This window comes from Mytilus californianus, unplaced genomic scaffold (genome assembly GCF_021869535.1).
Source record: "Mytilus californianus isolate M0D057914Y unplaced genomic scaffold, xbMytCali1.0.p SCAF_12, whole genome shotgun sequence".
NCBI classification, from domain to species: Eukaryota; Metazoa; Mollusca; class Bivalvia; order Mytilida; family Mytilidae; genus Mytilus; species Mytilus californianus.
The window spans coordinates 12,881,314-12,901,452 of record NW_026262604.1 but is presented as its reverse complement, the minus strand read 5'-3'; the positions used below and the strand labels follow the sequence as shown (position 1 = coordinate 12,901,452).

The 20,139-nt window shown below is 32.6% G+C and overlaps 2 long non-coding RNA genes across 2 annotated transcripts; one reads left to right on the top strand and one right to left on the bottom strand.

The window, feature by feature from the left end:
- Nucleotides 1-1,260: 1,260 nt before the first annotated feature.
- LOC127721391 (uncharacterized) lies at nucleotides 1,261-9,878 on the bottom strand. The gene is made up of 7 exons (XR_007991203.1): nucleotides 9,358-9,878; nucleotides 8,192-8,787; nucleotides 7,177-7,598; nucleotides 3,460-4,860; nucleotides 3,009-3,122; nucleotides 2,437-2,524; nucleotides 1,261-1,671 (listed from the first exon to the last, which is right to left on the bottom strand). It is a non-coding gene; the product is annotated as an uncharacterized LOC127721391 (long non-coding RNA).
- LOC127721393 (uncharacterized) lies at nucleotides 3,648-10,162 on the top strand. Its single transcript, XR_007991206.1, has 4 exons — nucleotides 3,648-3,709; nucleotides 3,741-5,161; nucleotides 5,749-5,988; nucleotides 10,092-10,162. It is a non-coding gene; the product is annotated as an uncharacterized LOC127721393 (long non-coding RNA).
- The last annotated feature ends 9,977 nt before the right edge of the window (nucleotides 10,163-20,139 follow it).

The following is a 20,139-nucleotide window of genomic DNA, read 5'->3' as shown; positions in this document are numbered from 1 at the left end:
CTGCCCCCGCCAGATCCCAATGTCTTGCATTCTGAAGTTTTTGTGGCAGGTGAGACAAAACCATTTAATACAAATATCCTTAATGACAAGAAAAATTTGTATCACATATTATTTTAATACTGAATGGAATTCAAACGTTAAAAGTTAGAGTTAACAAAGACATTCAAAATTACAATATTGCAGAATTTAAGACATTGTTATACACAGTATAAATATATACCGAGATGATAGGTTTTATCTCAAAACATCTAAAATTGAAAGAATTCTACTTCCATTTAAACATTCAAACTTTAAGGCCATTTAAGAATTAAAAAAATACCCACTTTTTACACCACCCTTAATGTTTATTATCTAGAACTCTGCAATTTTGTTTTCATATTATTTTTTTTTTTTTTTACAGAGCTCTAGATAATAAAAATATTGGATGTCTAAGGTTAGAGGTATAAGCAAAGACAATCAAAATTAGAATATTGCAAATTAATGACACTTTTAGAGTGTAATAAATGGAGAAGAATAGGTTTTGTCTCCAAATATCTAAAATCAAAACAATTGTACGTCCAATTAAACATTCTGACTTTAAAGTTTTAAATTTCATAAATACATTGGTGAAAAAAAGAATATTTGAAATATGCCCACTTTTTACACCACCCTTAATGTTTATTATCTAGAACTGTTTAAATTTTGTTTTCATATTATTTTTTACATTTTTTTTTAAACAGAGCTCTAGATAATAAAAATATCAGATGTCTAAGGTAGACACATCAACACAAGCCATGAGTTTGGTTGAAGACAAATTTACCAGTTGCAATAATTGTTAATTATTTCTCCCCACTCATCATCATAAGTGTTCTCCCTTTCCCACTCTGACCATTCTACATCTTTCTCTCTCTCCCACTGACCATATACAATTATGAAATTTCAGTCATATATTTTAATTGCCAAGAATATTTTGTCTCTGAAGTGTTCATTGTTCAACTATGCTGATAATCTGTTAAGCTTGTTATAAGTTCATCAGTTGAGTCAGTTAGAGACCTAACCTCTGAGATGGTGATGAAGCAGCTGTTATGTTGATTATTGCTCTTATTAATTTCAAAGTGTTGATAGTTTCGTCTACCCTTTACTCTATGAGTTAATCTTTCTCTTTTCTTATTCTAGGTGGTCTGTTTTTACCCTTTACTCTATGAGTTAATCTTTCTCTTTTCTTATTCTAGGTGGTCTGTTTTTACCCTTTACTCTATGAGTTAATCTTTCTCTTTTCTTATTCTAGGTGGTCTGTTTTTACCCTTTACTCTATGAGTTAATCTTTCTCTTTTCTTATTCTAGGTGGTCTGTTTTTACCCTTTACTCTATGAGTTAATCTTTCTCTTTTCTTATTCTAGGTGGTCTGTTTTTACCCTTTACTCTATGAGTTAATCTTTCTCTTTCCTTATTCTAGGTGGTCTGTTTTTACCCTTTACTCTATGAGTTAATCTTTCTCTTTTCTTATTCTAGGTGGTCTGTTTTTACCCTTTACTCTATGAGTTAATCTTTCTCTTTTCTTATTCTAGGTGGTCTGTTTTTACCCTTTACTCTATGAGTTAATCTTTCTCTTTTCTTATTCTAGGTAGTCTGTTTTTCTTATGTATACCTTTCAGATGTTTCCAAGCTCATCAGTTCAATTGTTCCTCCTCACTACAAACAACAATTTAATTAGTTAATTCAATTGGATAACAAAAATTTTAAAAGAATATGGGAACAGCACTTGAATTTTGAACAAAAAGGTTTTACAGCAATAATGGAGAGCAGTTCAGTACTATTCTGAAAACTTAATGTCACTACCATAGAAATATTTTCCCCGATTTAGGTCCCTCAAGCAGGCTTAGATTAAAAAATTCTCAAAACAGCGTCGTTATGTTCTAATTTGAGATATGAATACAAAAAAGTGAGGTATACGGACAAAAACTAAAAATAAACAAAATACATTGACAATTATTTCATTCTTTTGACGTCTGATAATCTTTTCATAAAATTTTCCTATTTGGTCTCTTTATTTAATACAGCTGATACCTCCAGTTGGAGTCATGTTACCATTATTGCACATATAATGTTCAAGTTGACCATAGGGGTCATCTTGACATTGTTATTAAGTATAAACATTTCAGTTCATAGGTGAATACTCTACAGCAACTGTTATGATGAAGAACAACAATAAAAGTAGTTACTTTAATCAACTGGTTATTTCCAGTACATCATGTTCATAAGTTGACTGAGTGAAACAGTTTTTAAGCAGCTCTGTCACATTGCCAACCGAGAAAGATATATTTGTAAACTTCCACATCATTTGGTCTCTGGTGGAGAGTTGTCTCCTCGGCAATCAAACCACTTCTTCTTTTTATTAGAACATTGTGACATCAGATGGACAGATAATTAATTTGCTAAGGAAGTAAGAATACCAACCTTGTATGAGGTGAGATCCTGCTCCTATGTTTTACTCCCATCAAATAATTTTGCTGGTATGATACTTGTAGCACGATTTGTCGTACATCTGAAACACAGAAAATATGTCTTAGAATTTTGGATCATCTGCATGAACAATATTTATTTATACTTTACACCTTTAAGAATTTTACAGTATTCTGAAAACATTGAGAATACCCTTACAATATTAGAAACAACTTGAGCTTATTATTTAGTCCGATACATCTCACATTTATGCCAGTAGTACTTTTTTATCAATCCGATCAAATTTGCAAAACAGAATGACAGAATTACAAGAAACTACTAGGTATTTAGAAAATTGACTTTTTTTTGTTTTGAATATTATTATTAATCCGATCAAATTTGTAAAACAGATTGACACAATTTCAAGAAATTACTAGGTATTTTGAAAATATTTTTTTTTCTTTTGAATATTAAAAGCATATGCTGGCTTCTATTAGAGTGCTGTACAATGGTTCCAATTCCATATTAATTCAGGTGATTGTATGCATCACAATCAACCCACCAGATTCCTTAAGGTAAACACTTACCATTAATTTATCAGAATATTCTTCATAAGTCTAATATCAATATTGTGATGGATCCTTGATATGAGATGTCCAGCATAAATTTTAAGAATTTCTCCTTTCATTGAACATTGAAATCTGGAATAAAAATAATTCATTTTTATGAATTGGCAGTCACATACTTCACATGAAATAATCATTTAAATTAAAACTATTTAATTAAGATTTTTGTATTCTTTTTTTTATTTTATAAGAAGAAGATAATCAAACTAATTGATTTCATTTGGTCACATTATCAAAAATATATTAGCCACGAAAAATTCACCTTCCATAAATTTAAATATTCAAGAAGCATCATAAATCAGGAACAAGAAAAATCATAAAATAAATCCTAATTAACAGGTTTGGCCATTAAAATTCAAAATTTAAATCCTGTGCAAATAATACACTTTTTACAGACTTAAACTATCAATACCTTGTGTTTTTCTTGAGAAAACGTCAGAATATGTAATGAACTGGAAATCTAATCAACTATGTGTTCTGGATAATTTCATTGCAAAAGGAAACTGTCTGTCTGTCTTCTGAATACTTCATTGCAACTTAGGAACATCTGTTTGTGCTATAGAACATCTGTCTTCACTATAGAACATTATGTAGGAACATGTCTTCTCTATAGAACATTATGTAGGAACATGTCTTCACTATAGAACAATATGTAGGAATACGTCTTCACTATAAGACATTATGTAGGAACAGGTCTTCACTATAGAACATTATGTATGAACATGTCTTCACTATAGAACATTATGTATGAACATGTCTTCACTATAGAACATTATGTAGGAACATGTCTTCACTATAGAACATTATGTAGGAACATGTCTTCACTATAGAACATTATGTAGGAACATGTCTTCACTATAGAACATCTGTCTTCATTAATGTTATTATACAAGTCCATAATTTTATTTTAATAGCTATTTAACTTTTATCTTGAGTGTGCCAGTTGTCTGACTGTACATAATCCACCAATCTCATAGAAAACCTTTTAGTATTTCTGTCTTTCGTCTCTAGATATCATTGAAAACTTTTGTTGGATCTTTCTTGATATAAAAAAGTCAGTTTCTACACAGAGCTATATTCTATTGTCCTCAATTGCCATGACAATCATTGAAGACTGAATAAAGACATCTCAAATAAACACAGTTCTAAAGTTTCACAATTTTCCAAGACTTCAAAATAAACATTTTTACAAATTATACAGTGCACTATTCATAATAATAAACAAAATTTTAAATATGCCTACTTTTTACAACATCCTCAATGTTTATTATCTAGAACTCTGTTTACAAACGATTTTGTTTTCATATTATTTTTTGGTATTTTCTTTTTTTATATTTTTTACAGAGCTCTAAATAATAAAAATATCAGATTTTAAAGGTTAGAGGCAAAGTCTTTCTAAATCAGAATATTGCAAAATTTTAATGTTGGTTGATTTTCTCATTGTTGAAGTCCATACAGTAACCTATTTTACATCAACATCATTTAGTCTCTGTAGGACTGTTGTCTCACATCTCTTCATTTCATAACCAATCAATTTGTAGGTTCTATAAAGTGGGCCGATGATGAAGGTAAGGGAAATTTTGACTGCCAACTGAGAGGAGGATATGTTGGGCAGAAATTAAGACTTGCAACAGGCCACCTACTGACCCCTCAAAGACTTGTGGCAAGGGTCCTTTAAAGTACATAGTGGCACTGTCCCTACACATAGGAACTATACTTTTTAAATTGCCATTGCAATTTTTGTTTGTTTTAAACATGATAACATAAGAAGACTTTAAGGTGGGGGTCATAAAAAATATTACAATAATCCCACCTTTTACACCACCCTCAATGTTTATTATCTAGAACTCTGTTTACAAATGATTTTGTTTTCATATATTATTTTTTGGTATTTTCTTTTTTTATATTTTTTTTTACAGAGCTCTAGATAATAAAAATATCAGAGGTTAAAGGTTAGAGGTATTAACAAAGTCATTCTAATTCAGAATATTGCAAAATTTTAATGTTAGTTGATTTTCTCAATGTTGAAGTCCATACAGTAACATGCAACTTCATTTGGTCTCTGTAGGATAGTTCTCTTTCATCTCTTCATTCCATAACAAATCAATTTGTAGGTTCTATAAAGTGGGCCAATGAAGAAGGTAAGGGAAATTTTTACTGCCAACTGAGAGGAGCATATGTTGGACAGAAATTAAGCCTTGCAACAGGCCACCTACTGACCCCTTAAAGACTTGTGGCAAGGGTTCTTTAACGTGCAGAGTGGCACTGTCCCTACACATAGGAACTATATACTTTTTAAATTGCCATTCCAATTTTTGTTTGTTTTAAACATGATAACATAAGAAGACTTTAAGGTGGGGGTCATAAAAAATATTACAATAATCCCACCTTTTACACCACCCTCGTTTTTTATTATCTAGAACTCTGTTTACAAACGATTTTGTTTTCATATATTATTTTTTGGTATTTTCTTTTTTTATATTTTTTTGATATTTTTTTTTACAGAGCTCTAGATAATAAAAATATCAGATGTTAAAGGTTAGAGGTATAAACAAAGTCATTCTAATTCAGAATATTGCAAAATTTTAATGTTAGTTGATTTTCTCATTGTTGAAGTCCATACAGTAACATGCAACTTCATTTGGTCTCTGGTAGGATAGTTCTCTTTCATCTCTTCATTCAATAACAAATCAATTTGTAGGTTCTATAAAGTGGGCCGATGATGAAGGTAAGGGAAATTTTGACTGCCAACTGAGAGGAGCATATGTTGGACAGAAATTAAGCCTTGCAACAGGCCACCTACTGACCCCTTAAAGACTTGTGGCAAGGGTTCTTTAACGTGCAGAGTGGCACTGTCCCTACACATAGGAACTATATACTTTTTAAATTCCCATTCCAATTTTTGTTTGTTTTAAAAATGATAACTTTAGAAGACTTTAAGGTGGGGATCATAAAAAATATTACAATCATCCCACCTTTTACACCACCCTCAATGTTTATTATCTAGAACTCTGTTTACAAATGATTTTGTTTTCATATATTATTTTTTGGTATTTTCTTTTTTTATATTTTTTTTTTACAGAGCTCTAGATAATAAAAATATCAGATGTTAAAGGTTAGAGGTATAAACAAAGTCATTCTAATTCAGAATATTGCAAAATTTTAATGTTAGTTGATTTTCTCATTGTTGAAGTCCATACAGTAACATGCAACTTCATTTGGTCTCTAGGATAGTTGTCTCGCATCTCTTCATTCCATAACCTATCAATTTGTAGGTTCTATAAAGTGGGCCGATGATGAAGGTAAGAGAAATTTTGACTGCCAACTGAGAGGCGGATATGGTGGACAGAAATTAAGCCTTGCAACAGGCCACCTACTGACCCCTTGAAGACTTGTGGCAAGGGTTCTTTAACGTACATAGTGGCACTGTCCCTACACATAGGAACTAGACTTTTTAAATTGCCATTCCAATTTTTGTTTGTTTTAAACATAACATAAGAACACTTTAAGGTGGGGGTCATAAAAAATATTACAATAATCCTACCTTTTACACCACCCTCGTTGTTTATTATCTAGAACTCTGTTTACAAACGATTTTGTTTTCATATATTATTTTTTGGTATTTTCTTTTTTTATATTTTTTTTGATTTTTTTTTTTACAGAGCTCTAGATAATAAAAATATCAGATGTTAAAGGTTAGAGGTATAAACAAAGTCATTCTAATTCAGAATATTGCAAAATTTTAATGTTAGTTGATTTTCTCATTGTTGAAGTCCATACAGTAACATGCAACTTCATTTGGTCTCTGTGGGATAGTTGTCTCGCATCTCTTCATTCCATAACCTATCAATTTGTAGGTTCTATAAAGTGGGCCCATGATGAAGGTAAGGGAAATTTTGACTGCCAACTGAGAGGAGGATATGTTGGGCAGAGATTAAGCCTTGCAACTGGCCACCTACTGACCCCTCAAAGACTTGTGACAACAGTTCTTTAACGTACATAATGGCACTGTCCCTACACATAGGAACTATACTTTTTAAATTGCCATTGCAATTTTTGTTTGATTTAAACATGATAACATAAGAAGACTTTAAGGTGGGGGTCATAAAAAATATTACAATAATCCTACCTTTTACACCACCCTCAATGTTTATTATCTAGAACTCTGTTTACAAACGATTTTGTTTTCATATATTATTTTTTGGTATTTTCTTTTTTTATTTCTTTTTTTATATTTTTTTTTATATTTTTTTTACAGAGCTCTAGATAATAAAAATATCAGATGTTAAAGGTTAGAGGTATTAACAAAGTCATTATTATTCAGAATATTGCAAAATTTTAGTGTTAGTTGATTTTCTCATTGTTGAAGTCCATACAGTAACATACACTTTCATTTGGTCTCTGTAGGATAGTTGTCTCGCATCTCCTTATTTCATAACAAATCAATTTGTAGGTTCTATAAAGTGGGCCGATGATGAACGTAGGGGAAATTTTGACTGCCTACTGAGAGGAGGATATGTTGGACAGAAATTAAGCCTTGCAACAGGCCACCTACTGACCCCTTAAAAGACTTGTGGCAAGGGTTCTTTAACGTGCAGAGTGGCACTGTCCCTACACATAGGAACTAATACTTTTTAAATTGCCATTCCAATTTTTGTTTGTTTTAAAAATGATAACTTTAGAAGACTTTAAGGCGGGGGTCATAAAAAATATTACAATAATCCCACCTTTTACACCACCCTCAATCTTTATTATCTAGAACTCTGTTTACAAATGATTTTGTTTTCATATATTATTTTTTGGTATTTCCTTTTTTTTTATTTTTTTGATATTTTTTTTTACAGAGCTCTAGATAATAAAAATATCAGATGTTAAAGGTTAGAGGTATAAATAAAGTCATTCTAATTCAGAATATTGCAAAATTTTAATGTTGGTTGATTTTCTCATTGTTGAAGTCCATACAGTAACCTATTTTACATCAACATCATTTAGTCTCTGTAGGACATTTGTCTCACATCTCTTCATTTCATAACCAATCAATTTGTAGGTTCTATAAAGTGAGCCGATGATGAAGGTAGGGAAATTTTGACTGCCAACTGAGAGGAGGATATGTTGGGCAGAGATTAAGCCTTGCAACTGGCCACCTACTGACCCCTCAAAGACTTGTGACAACAGTTCTTTAACGTACATAATGGCACTGTCCCTACACATAGGAACTATACTTTTTAAATTGCCATTGCAATTTTTGTTTGATTTAAACATGATAACATAAGAAGACTTTAAGGTGGGGGTCATAAAAAATATTACAATAATCCTACCTTTTACACCACCCTCAATGTTTATTATCTAGAACTCTGTTTACAAACGATTTTGTTTTCATATATTATTTTTTGGTATTTTCTTTTTTTATTTCTTTTTTTATATTTTTTTTTATATTTTTTTTACAGAGCTCTAGATAATAAAAATATCAGATGTTAAAGGTTAGAGGTATTAACAAAGTCATTCTAATTCAGAATATTGCAAAATTTTAATGTTAGTTGATTTTCTCATTGTTGAAGTCCATACAGTAACATGCAATTTCATTTGGTCTCTGTAGGATAGTTGTCTCGCATCTCTTCATTTCATAACAAATCAATTTGTAGGTTCTATAAAGTGGGCCGATGATGAAGGTAGGGGAAATTTTGACTGCCAACTGAGAGGAGGATATGTTGGACAGAAATTAAGCCTTGCAACAGGCCACCTACTGACCCCTCAAAGACTTGTGGCAACGGTTCTTTAACGTACATAGTGGCACTGTCCCTACACATAGGAACTATACTTTTTAAATTGCCATTGCAATTTTTGTTTGTTTTAAACATGATAACATAAGAAGACTTTAAGATGGGGGTCATAAAAAATATTACAATAATCCCACCTTTTACACCACCCTTAATGTTTATTATCTAGAACTCTGTTTACAAACGATTTTGTTTTCATATATTATTTTTTGGTATTTTCTTTTTTATATTTTTTTTACAGAGCTCTAGATAATAAAAATATCAGATGTTAAAGGTTAGAGGTATTAACAAAGTCATTCTAATTCAGAATATTGCAAAATTTTAATGTTAGTTGATTTTCTCATTGTTGAAGTCCATACAGTAACATGCAATTTCATTTGGTCTCTGTAGATAGTTCTCTCGTATCTCTTCATTTCATAACAAATCAATTTGTAGGTTCTATAAAGTGGGCCGATGATGAAGGTAGGGGAAATTTTGACTGCCAACTGAGAGGAGGATATGTTGGACAGAAATTAAGCCATGCAACAGGCCACCTACTGACCCCTTAAAGACTTGTGGCAAGGGTTCTTTAACGTGCAGAGTGGCACTGTCCCTACATGTAGGAACTATATACTTTTTAAATTGCCATTGCAATTTTTGTTTGTTTTAAAAATGATAACTTTAGAAGACTTTAAGGTGGGGGTCATAAAAAATATTACAATAATCCCACCTTTTACACCACCCTCAATGTTTATTATCTAGAACTCTGTTTACAAAGGATTTTGTTTTCATATATTATTTTTTGGTATTTTCTTTTTTTATATTTTTTTGATATTTTTTTTTACAGAGCTCTAGATAATAAAAATATCAGATGTTAAAGGTTAGAGGTATAAACAAAGTCATTCTAATTCAGAATATTGCAAAATCTTAATGTTGGTTGATTTTCTCATTGTTGAAGTCCATACAGTAACCTATTTTACATCAACATCATTTGGTCTCTGTAGGATAGTAATGTCTCACATCTCTTCATTTCATAACCAATCAATTTGTAGGTTCTATAAAGTGAGCCGATGATGAAGGTTGGGAAATTTTGACTGCCAACTGAGGGAGGATATGTTGGGCAGAAATTAAGCCTTGCAACTGGCCACCTACTGACCCCTCAAAGACTTGTGGCAACAGTTCTTTAACGTACATAGTGGCACTGTCCCTACACATAGGAACTATACTTTTTAAATTGCCATTGCAATTTTTGTTTGTTTTAAACATGATAACATAAGAAGACTTTAAGGTGGGGGTCATAAAAAATATTACAATAATCCCACCTTTTACACCACCCTCAATGTTTATTATCTAGAACTCGGTTTACAAACGATTTTGTTTTCATATATTATTTTTTGGTATTTTCTTTTTTTATATTTTTTTTTATATTTTTTTTACAGAGCTCTAGATAATAAAAATATCAGATGTTAAAGGTTAGAGGTATTAACAAAGTCATTCTAATTCAGAATATTGCAAAATTTTAATGTTAGTTGATTTTCTCATTGTTGAAGTCCATACAGTAACATGCAATTTCATTTGGTCTCTGTAGGATAGTTGTCTCGCATCTCCTCATTTCATAACAAATCAATTTGTAGGTTCTATAAAGTGGGCCGATGATGAAGGTAGGGGAAATTTTGACTGCCAACTGAGAGGAGGATATGTTGGACAGAAATTAAGCCTTGCAACAGGCCACCTACTGACCCCTTAAAGACTTGTGGCAAGGGTTCTTTAACGTGCAGAGTGGCACTGTCCCTACACATAGGAACTATATACTTTTTAAATTGCCATTCCAATTTTTGTTTGTTTTAAAAATGATAAATTTAGAAGACTTTAAGGCGGGGGTCATAAAAAATATTACAATAATCCCACCTTTTATACCACCCTCAATGTTTATTATCTAGAACTCTGTTTACAAACGATTTTGTTTTCATATATTATTTTTTGGTATTTTCTTTTTTTATATTTTTTTTATATTTCTTTTTTACAGAGCTCTAGATAATAAAAATGTCAGATGTTAAAGGTTAGAGGTATAAACAGAGTCATTCTAATTCAGAATATTGCAAAATTTTAATGTTGGTTGATTTTCTCATTGTTGAAGTCCATACAGTAACCTATTTTACATCAACATCATTTAGTCTCTGTAGGACAGTTGTCTCACATCTCTTCATTTCATAACCAATCAATTTGTAGGTTCTATAAAGTGGGACGATGATGAAGGGAAAGGAAATTTTGACTGCCAACTGAGAGGAGGATATGTTGGACAGAAATTAAGCCTTGCAACAGGCCACCTACTGACCCCTCAAAGACTTGTGGCAAGGGTTCTTTAACGTGCAGAGTGGCACTGTCCTTACACATAGAAACTATACCATAGTGCATAGTTCTGAATCTCGGTCAAGGTTTTACTATATTTTTGGTTTAAAGTTCTTAAATGATTGTATTGGGTTCTTGACTTTCCAATAGTTTAGCCTCAAATATCACTGTCTGGAGAGATTTTGTTGAAATAATTTCAAAATGAATTTCTCAAACGTTTTCTGATTATTTTTGTTTAAAAAATATTCATATTTCCTTAAATAACAGTTTTGTTGACTGAGTTCGATCAACAATACAAAAATTCCAACAGAAATGACCCCAACCCTCACCTCCTGTATTATGGGATGAAAATATGTTCTATTTATTTTAGAATACATGTTCCGCCAAAATGAAGTCCATAGGTGTACTTATTCAAGTTTAACCTGGAAGATATGTTATTACTTTTATGTATGCAGCTGGATTAGTGCTATATGCAAACGGAAAGTCTATGAATAGTGAATTGGAATCATTGGGTTTTAACCAAACATTAGCTGTCAAATTCTGGTTCAAGAATCTGATCCAAATTCTCATATTTGTATTAAACTATTCTAAAACATATATACAATTTACAATAAACTGCTTCGCTGAGCACAGCTGGATACGCCCGCAGAGGTCTAACCCTGAACAGTTGGGGCAAAAATGGACACAATATTCAAGCTTGATACAGGTCTGAATTTGGATTGTAATTAAATATTTGACATATTATAGGTTTCTGAATAAATGTAGTCAAGAATTTAAAATTGGTTATATGAATTGAATTTATATCCAATTAAAGATTTCTTGCTGTTGTGCAATACACTGTGCTGTTGCGCAATGCTTAGTAAATCTGTTGTCAGACTATTAACAAATAAAATCTTATAACTCGGACACCTAAATTCGAAAACTTATAAAAATCAAAAGGGAGCTTACAAAAATAGATATAAACAATTTACCAAAGTTTCATAAATTGAGTTATTGTCGGAAAACTGGAAAATCCCCCTTTTTGTAATGAATAAAACCCCATGAATTGGAAATGTGTAGTCTAAAATTTATAAAAATCAAAAGGGAGCTCATGTCGATAGAAATTAACAATTCATAAAAGTTTCTTGCAAATTGATGAAAATGTTTTTGAGTTATTGTCCGAAAACTGGAAAATCTCCCCTTTTTTAATGAATAAAACCCCAAAACTCGGAAACAGTAAATCGGAAATTTATAAAAAACGAAAGAGAGCTCACGTCAATAGATATAAACAATTCACAAGTTTCATGCAAATTGGTGAAATTGTTTTTGAGTTATTGTCCAAAAAGCTGGAAAATCCCACCTGTTTTAATGAATAAAACCCCAAAACTCGGAAATGGTAAATCCGAAATTTATAAAAAAATGAAAGAGAGCTCACGTCAATAGATATAAACAATTCACCAAAGTTTCATGCAAATTGGTGAAAGTGTTTTTGAATTAATGTCGACGAAGGACGGACAGACAGACAGTCAACGTATACCATAATACGTCCCATAAACGGGCGTATAAAAAGTCAAAAAGAAACAATGAACAATGCCTTGATTCCCCAAAAAAGTAAAACATTTGTATAAATTTTAGACTAGACACCATTAAATTAAATCTTGAGAATATGGCCTCTGAAGTCTGCAGATGTTCATATCAAATGATGTACACATAAATATAAAAAAAAAGTCTGCAGATGATCATATCACATGATGTACACATAAATACAGACAAAGACATGCAATGGTCTAGTACCATTTGAATTAGTGGTTTGATTTCATGTCAAAGATTAAAAATTTCATAAGGGGTTGTGTGGAACCTAATGTATTGCCTGCTATAGCTGCTGTCAGTGTAATATAGAATTTAAAAATAGAGAGAGTCTATTTATCAGTAAAATACAGAAATTAAAAAAAGATCAAACTTTTGTCTTAGATGCTGTTTAATTTCTTAATAATTTACAAACTTATATTTGTATCCATCATACACCATTATAAGTATTTAATATTTGAATAATTTTTTATTTCTAGAATTTTGGTTAATCATGAATAAATCATACAAAGAAATGAACATGGACAACAAGGTCATGGTTTTCTCCAACTGTTAATGATGTCTTTACACTAAATCCATTGGTGTGGATGTGTACTGATTGATATTTTAGTCTTAGATGCATAATTTTTTTATTAGTTGTTATTGTCTTTGAACTAACTGTCAGCAACTACTTAAAGCTTGTACTCTTATCAGATCTGTACACGGTAGTGTTTTTGTTGTTGTTGCGAGAATGTATAAGTACCCTTCTCCTTCCGGTCAGTTTTGTGTATTTGTTAGATGAATTTCTGCTTTGTATCAATCTGATGAGTTATTAGCCATCTTCAACTGATTTTAATAGTTTGTTATGTTGTACTGTTACACAACTGTCTCAGGTAAGGGGAGGGAGGGTACTGGAACATTCAAACTAGTTTAACCCCAAACCCCTTGTTCTGTATATGGTTGTCCCACGTCAGGAACCTGCAATTCAGCGATTGTCATTTGTTCATGCTATATATCATGTTTGTTTTTTTGTTCATTATTTTGCTTTGTCGTTTTAATTGTTTTATAGGTGTATTTTCAGGGCCTTTCATAGCCGACTATATGCTCATTGTTGAAAAATTTCACATTTTTGGATAATTATTCATAAATTTAAAATATGCCCATTTATAAAACCACCTCAATGTATATTATCTAGAAATCTGTTTTGTTTTCATATTAATCATTTTATCTTTATTTTACATTTTTTTTTTACAGAGCTTTGGATAATCAAAATATCAGATGTTTTTAATTTCATAAACATATTGAAACATTAATAGTTCATGTGTCCATGGGACACAAATTATACCCTTGCTTTCATATTAAAAGGGACACAACTCGAAAAAGATAAAAGTGACGACAACCAAATTTAAACTTGATCTACGTTTTGTAGTAAATTGAGCGTTGTGTACACATTTTATAACATAAGGTCCAGTCCGGCTAAAGTTAGGAGAATGGAGACCAATTTTGGAATGAATGTACAGCGAGTGAATAAATAATATTTAAAATAATCCCACTTTTTTCACCACCCTCCATGTTTATTATCTAGAACTCTGTTCACAATTTTGTTTTCATATTATTTTTTGGTATTCTATTTTTTAACAGAGCTCCAGATAATAAAAATATCAAATGTCAAAAGTAAAGGGGGGGTTGGTGCTTTTGCTTATTATTGAAGGTGTACGGCAACTTATAGTTGTTAATTGCTATGTCATTTTTGTCGTTTCTATGCATGTTCCATTAGGGTTTATTTTTGTTGCACTTCAGTGTTTCTGTTGTTTTCCTCTTATAGTTGATGTGTTTCCCTCGGTATTAGTTTGTTACCCAGATTTGTTAATTTTTCTCTCAATCGATTTATGACTTTTGAACAGCAGTATACTGTTGTTATCTTTATTCATTTTGGTCTCTTGTGGAGAGTTGTCTCATTGGCAATCATACCACACATTCTTGTAATTATGTTTACAACTTTTATCATTAAGAACCCTTGGTTCAGTGATATCCTTTAAAAACAGCAAACATTTATTAAGGAAAAATGTCGTACAGCACATGCAAAGAGTGGAATAATCAACATGGTGATACAAAATCCACATATACAAGTATAACTGGATTCATGCTACATAGTATTAGAAGGTTCACAATCAGAAAAAAGAAGTCTCCTTTGTTGTAATTTTTTATAGTTCCCAACTGACCTCACCAACAACCCCCAGGCTAAGGTCAAGAAATGAGCCAGTTCCTGTATTGGATGCTCCTTATAACTAGTTATGTAGGAATTACAGAAGGATCGAATCAATAATGTCAACAAACTTTGAAAAAAGAAATGCCTAAATTGGGAAATGTGAAGTAAAGTACAATGCAAGTTCCTCTGTCTTCCCCAAGAAGCCCCTGAATCAAGTCTAATTCATATGTAAAAATGAACGATAGGGTGGATATCTAAAACCAGCAGCATACTTGTCCCAATGGCAATCATACCACATCTGATGTTTATATGTAAATGAGATTTGAATATGAAATATTACGTCATTGCTCCATTGTTAAAGACCCTGTATCAATCTCTTTCATTTGGTCTTGATGAAGAGTTTGTCTATTGGCAATCATATCACATCTCCATATTTGTATTCTAGAACAGCATTTAATTGTTGAAGACAGTATGTTTACCTAGTTATTATGTGTCTTGGCCATATTTTGTTGTTGGTAAGTAAATGCTGTCTCATTGACGTTAATTATCCCACATATCCTTTTATACATATGCTGAGTCATTTTTAGAACAATTACTAGATAAGATAAAGACTCCTTAAGAAAAAGATCTAGTTTTTCTTCAAAGCCAACTTGTCTTTGCTCTTTCTCTTTAGTTTTTTTTGGGTAGTGAAGGAATATAGCAATACCAGTTTTGAAGTCTCTACCTTTGACTCAGCTGGAGCGTGGAATAAAGGATTATTGAGACTGCTACAGGGGGATGACCAAGACTAGAAGAGGAGCATACTGTGAACCAACTCATTTTTCGGACAATTCATTTAATAGACTTCAAAGAAAAGAAGTAAGCCGAATATAAATCACGAGAATTTCAAAATAGAACTGTCTGTTGTATGAAATTACCCGAAAAATTAGATAATCACGAAACATATCCATGTGAAATATGCTAAAAATAGCTATATGGTTGTTAAGTCTTTTCGTTTGAATTGTTTTACATTTGTGATTTCTGGGCCTTTTATAGCTGACTATGTGGTTTGGGCTTAGCTCATCGTTGAGGGCCGTACAGTTATCTATAGCTGTTAATTTCTGTGTCATTTAGTCTCTTGTGGAGAGTTGTCTCATTGGCAATCATACCACCTCTTCTTTTTTTATATATACATGTAAGCAGAAAAAATCCTATTTGAAATATGAGAGAATGGCGATACGCGAAAAAAAATATCAGCTGCAAATTATGATAGAAATGTCTATATGGTCGTTAGTTTTTTCCTTTGAATTGTTTTACATATGTGATTTCTGGGCATTTTAAAACTGACTATGTGGTTGGGGCTTTGCTCATCGTTGAGGGCCGTACAGTTACCTACAATGTATAGCTGTTAATTTCTGTGTCATTTAGTCTCTTGTGGAGAGTTGTCTCATTGGCAATCATACCACATCTTCTTTTTTATATATACGTGGAAAAATTCCTATGTGAAATATGATAGAAATGGTGATACGCGAAAAAAAATATCAGCTGCGAAATATGAAAGAAATGTTGCTACGCAAAAAAAAAAATCAGCTGTGTAATATAATAGGAATGGCGCAACACAAATAAAATGTCCATAAAATAAGTTGGTTTACAGTAGTTGGTTCCTATAGAAATGTCAACTGTGTTACAAAAATAGGACATTAAATTGGTGATAAACTGAGTTTAAAAGGGAGGTGGTCATTTATCTGTACCCCATTAAATTGAAATTTGAATAATATAATAATGGTCAATCGAAATGCAAAGAACAAATGTAAAAAAAATTGTAAACGTGAAATTCGGTCTGAATTTTACATTTCATCACCCCAAAGAGATTCCTTATTTAACTGTCCCATTCTGAATTTTAGGTATTAGGTACATATTCATCTGAAGTTTAATATAATAAACATGTTAGACTAAATTTATGGCACTTTTTCTTTTTTTGAAAGTTATTTACTAACGACAGTAAGTCTCAGCCCAATAAATTCTATTGTGCACACATAATAAATATAAAGCAACCATATCCCTCCATCTGGTTAGTACCCCAAACCCTTATTAGAATGTCATACATCAATCTCTCTCTCCCTTGCGCCATCTATCACGCCACTAATACCTAACAACCTATTTAGGAAGTATCATGTTAGTAAACCCCCCAGGTTAGTGTTGATACTTCAAAAAATAAAAAGATTTTTAAATGAAGTACTAGACATGGAAGGACAAGTATAATTTTTTAAAGAAATTAAAATATTTCATAAACTTAAATGAATGGATGTTACAATTTTCAGTGTAGCCAACTGGTTAGTGGAATAACCTTCATTAAGATTGCCAGACACCAAAACTTTGTGGAGCCAAAAACAAAGTTTTTCATGATCATTAAAAAGCCAACCAAAAGAGATAAACTGAAAATTTAGAGGAATAAAAATAATAATTCAAATTTCTAAAAGCATTACTGCAGACCTTAATACTGATTCAGAATGAGAAAAAGGTTATAATTAATTAAATAATGAAATAATGTTGAAGAGGGAGAATTTTTCTTCATCTGAAAAAAGGAAAAAATGGCATAAGAAAACTATTAAAAATTTAAAAAAAAAGAACTAAAACAAACTAGAGGCTCTCAAGAGCCTGTGTCGCTCACCTGATTCTACTTTGGTTTTGGAAATCATAACGGATACCCTATTGATGATTGAGGCCAAATTTGGTTTAATATTGGCCCCGTAATTAAATAAAAAATCTTGGGGTATGACTATTTCCCATAGAGTCTTATGTTAAACTAAGTCCCCTGCTGGCAGCCATCTTGAAGGATGGTTCAGCTACAAAGTAACAACACTTAGTCAGCACCTCATAAGGAACATTCATGCCATGTTTGGTTTCATTCTATTCAGTTGTTCTCTAGAAGAAAACATGTGTATGTATTTCCCATAGGGTCCTATGTTAAACTTACTCCCCCTGCTGGCAGCCATCTTGGATGACAAATCAGCTACAAAGTAACAACACTTGGTCAGCACCTCTAAAGAAACATTCATACCAAGTTTGGTTTCAATCCATTAAGCGGTTTTCTAGAAGAAGACATTTGTATATATTTCCCATAGGGTCCTTTGTTAAACTAAGTCCCCCTGCTGGCATCCATCTTGGTTGATGGATTTGCTACAAAGTAACAACACTTGGTCAACACCTCATAAGGAACATTCATGCCATGTTTGGTTTCATTCCATTCAGTGGTTCTTCAAAATAAGACTTTTGTATGTATTTCACATAGGTAGGGTCCTTTGTTAAACTAAGTTCCCCTCTGGTAGCCATCTTGGATGATGGATCGGCTTCAAAGTATCAACACTTGGTCAGCAGGTCATAAGGAACATTTATCCCATGTTTGGTTTCATTCCATTCAGTGGTTCTCTGAAAGAAGATATTTGCATGTATTTCCCATAGGGTCCTATGTTAAACTAAGTCCCTCTCTGGCTGCCATCTTGGATGACTGATAGGCTTCAAAGCAACAACACTTGGTCAAGACCTCATAAGGAACATTCATGCCATGGTTTGTTTCCTTCCATTTAGTGGTTCTCTAAAAGAAGACATTTGTATGTATTGTCCATTATGGTCCAATGTTAAACGAAGTCCCCTGCTGGCAGCCATCTTGGAAGATGGATCGGCTACCTTCAAAGTAACAACACTTGGTCAGCACTTCATAAGGAACATTCATGCCATGTTTAGTTTCATTTCATTCAGAGGTTCTCTAAAAGAAGACATTTGTATGTATTGTCCTTAGGGTCCTATGTTAAATTAAGTCCCTCTCTGGTGGCCATCTCGGATGATGGATCGGTTTCAAAGTATCAACACTTGGTCAGCAGATCATTTGTATGTATTGTCCATAGGGTCATTTGTTAAACTTAAGTCCCAAGCTGGCGGTCATCTTGGAAGATCGATCTGCTTCAAAGTAACAACACTTAGTCAGCACCTCATAAGGAACATTCATGCCATGTTTAGTTTCATTCCATTCAGTGGTTCTCTAAAAGAAGACATTTGTATGTATTGTCCATAGGGTCCTATGTTAAACTAAGTCCCACCCTGGTGGCCATCTTGGATGATGGATCGGCTACAAAGTAACAACACTTGGTCAGCACCTCATAAGTAACAATCATGCCATGTTTTGTTTCATTCCATTCAGTGGTTCTCTAAAAGAAGACATTTGCATGTATTTCCCATAGGGTCCTATGTTAAAATAAGTCCCTCTCTGGTGGCCATCTTGGATGACTGATTGGCTTCAAAGTAATAACACTTGGTCAACACCTCATAAGGAACATTCATGCCATGGTTTGTTTCATTCCATTTAGTGGTTCTCTAAAAGAAGACATTTGTATATGTATTGTCCATTATGGTCCAATGTTAAACAAAGTCCCCTGCTGGTGGCCATCTTTGAAGATGGATCGGCTTCCTTCAAAGTAACAACACTTGGTCAGCACTTCATAAGGAACATTCATGCCATGTTTAGTTTCATTTCATTCAGTGGTTCTCTAAAAGAAGACATTTGTATGTATTGTCCGTAGGGTCCTATGTTAAACTAAGTCTCATGCTGGCGGCCATCTTGGGTGATGGATTGGCTACAAATAAACAACTCTTGGTCAGCACCTCATAAGGAACATTCATGCCATGTTACATTCATTCCATTTAGTGGCCTCTCTAAAAGAAGACATTTGTATGTATTGTCCATAGGGTCCTTTGTTAAACTTAAGTCCCAAGCTGGCGGTCATCTTGGAAGATCGATCTGCTTCAAAGTAACAACACTTAGTCAGCACCTCATAAGGAACATTCATGCCATGTTTAGTTTCATTCCATTCAGTGGTTCTCTAAAAGAAGACATTTGTATGTATTGTCCATAGGGTCCTATGTTAAACTAAGTCCCACCCTGGTGGCCATCTTGGATGATGGATCGGCTACAAAGTAACAACACTTGGTCAGCACCTCATAAGTAACAATCATGCCATGTTTTGTTTCATTCCATTCAGTGGTTCTCTAAAAGAAGACATTTGCATGTATTTCCCATAGGGTCCTATGTTAAAATAAGTCCCTCTCTGGTGGCCATCTTGGATGACTGATTGGCTTCAAAGTAATAACACTTGGTCAACACCTCATAAGGAACATTAATGCCATGGTTTGTTTCATTCCATTTAGTGGTTCTCTAAAAGAAGACATTTGTATATGTATTGTCCATTATGGTCCAATG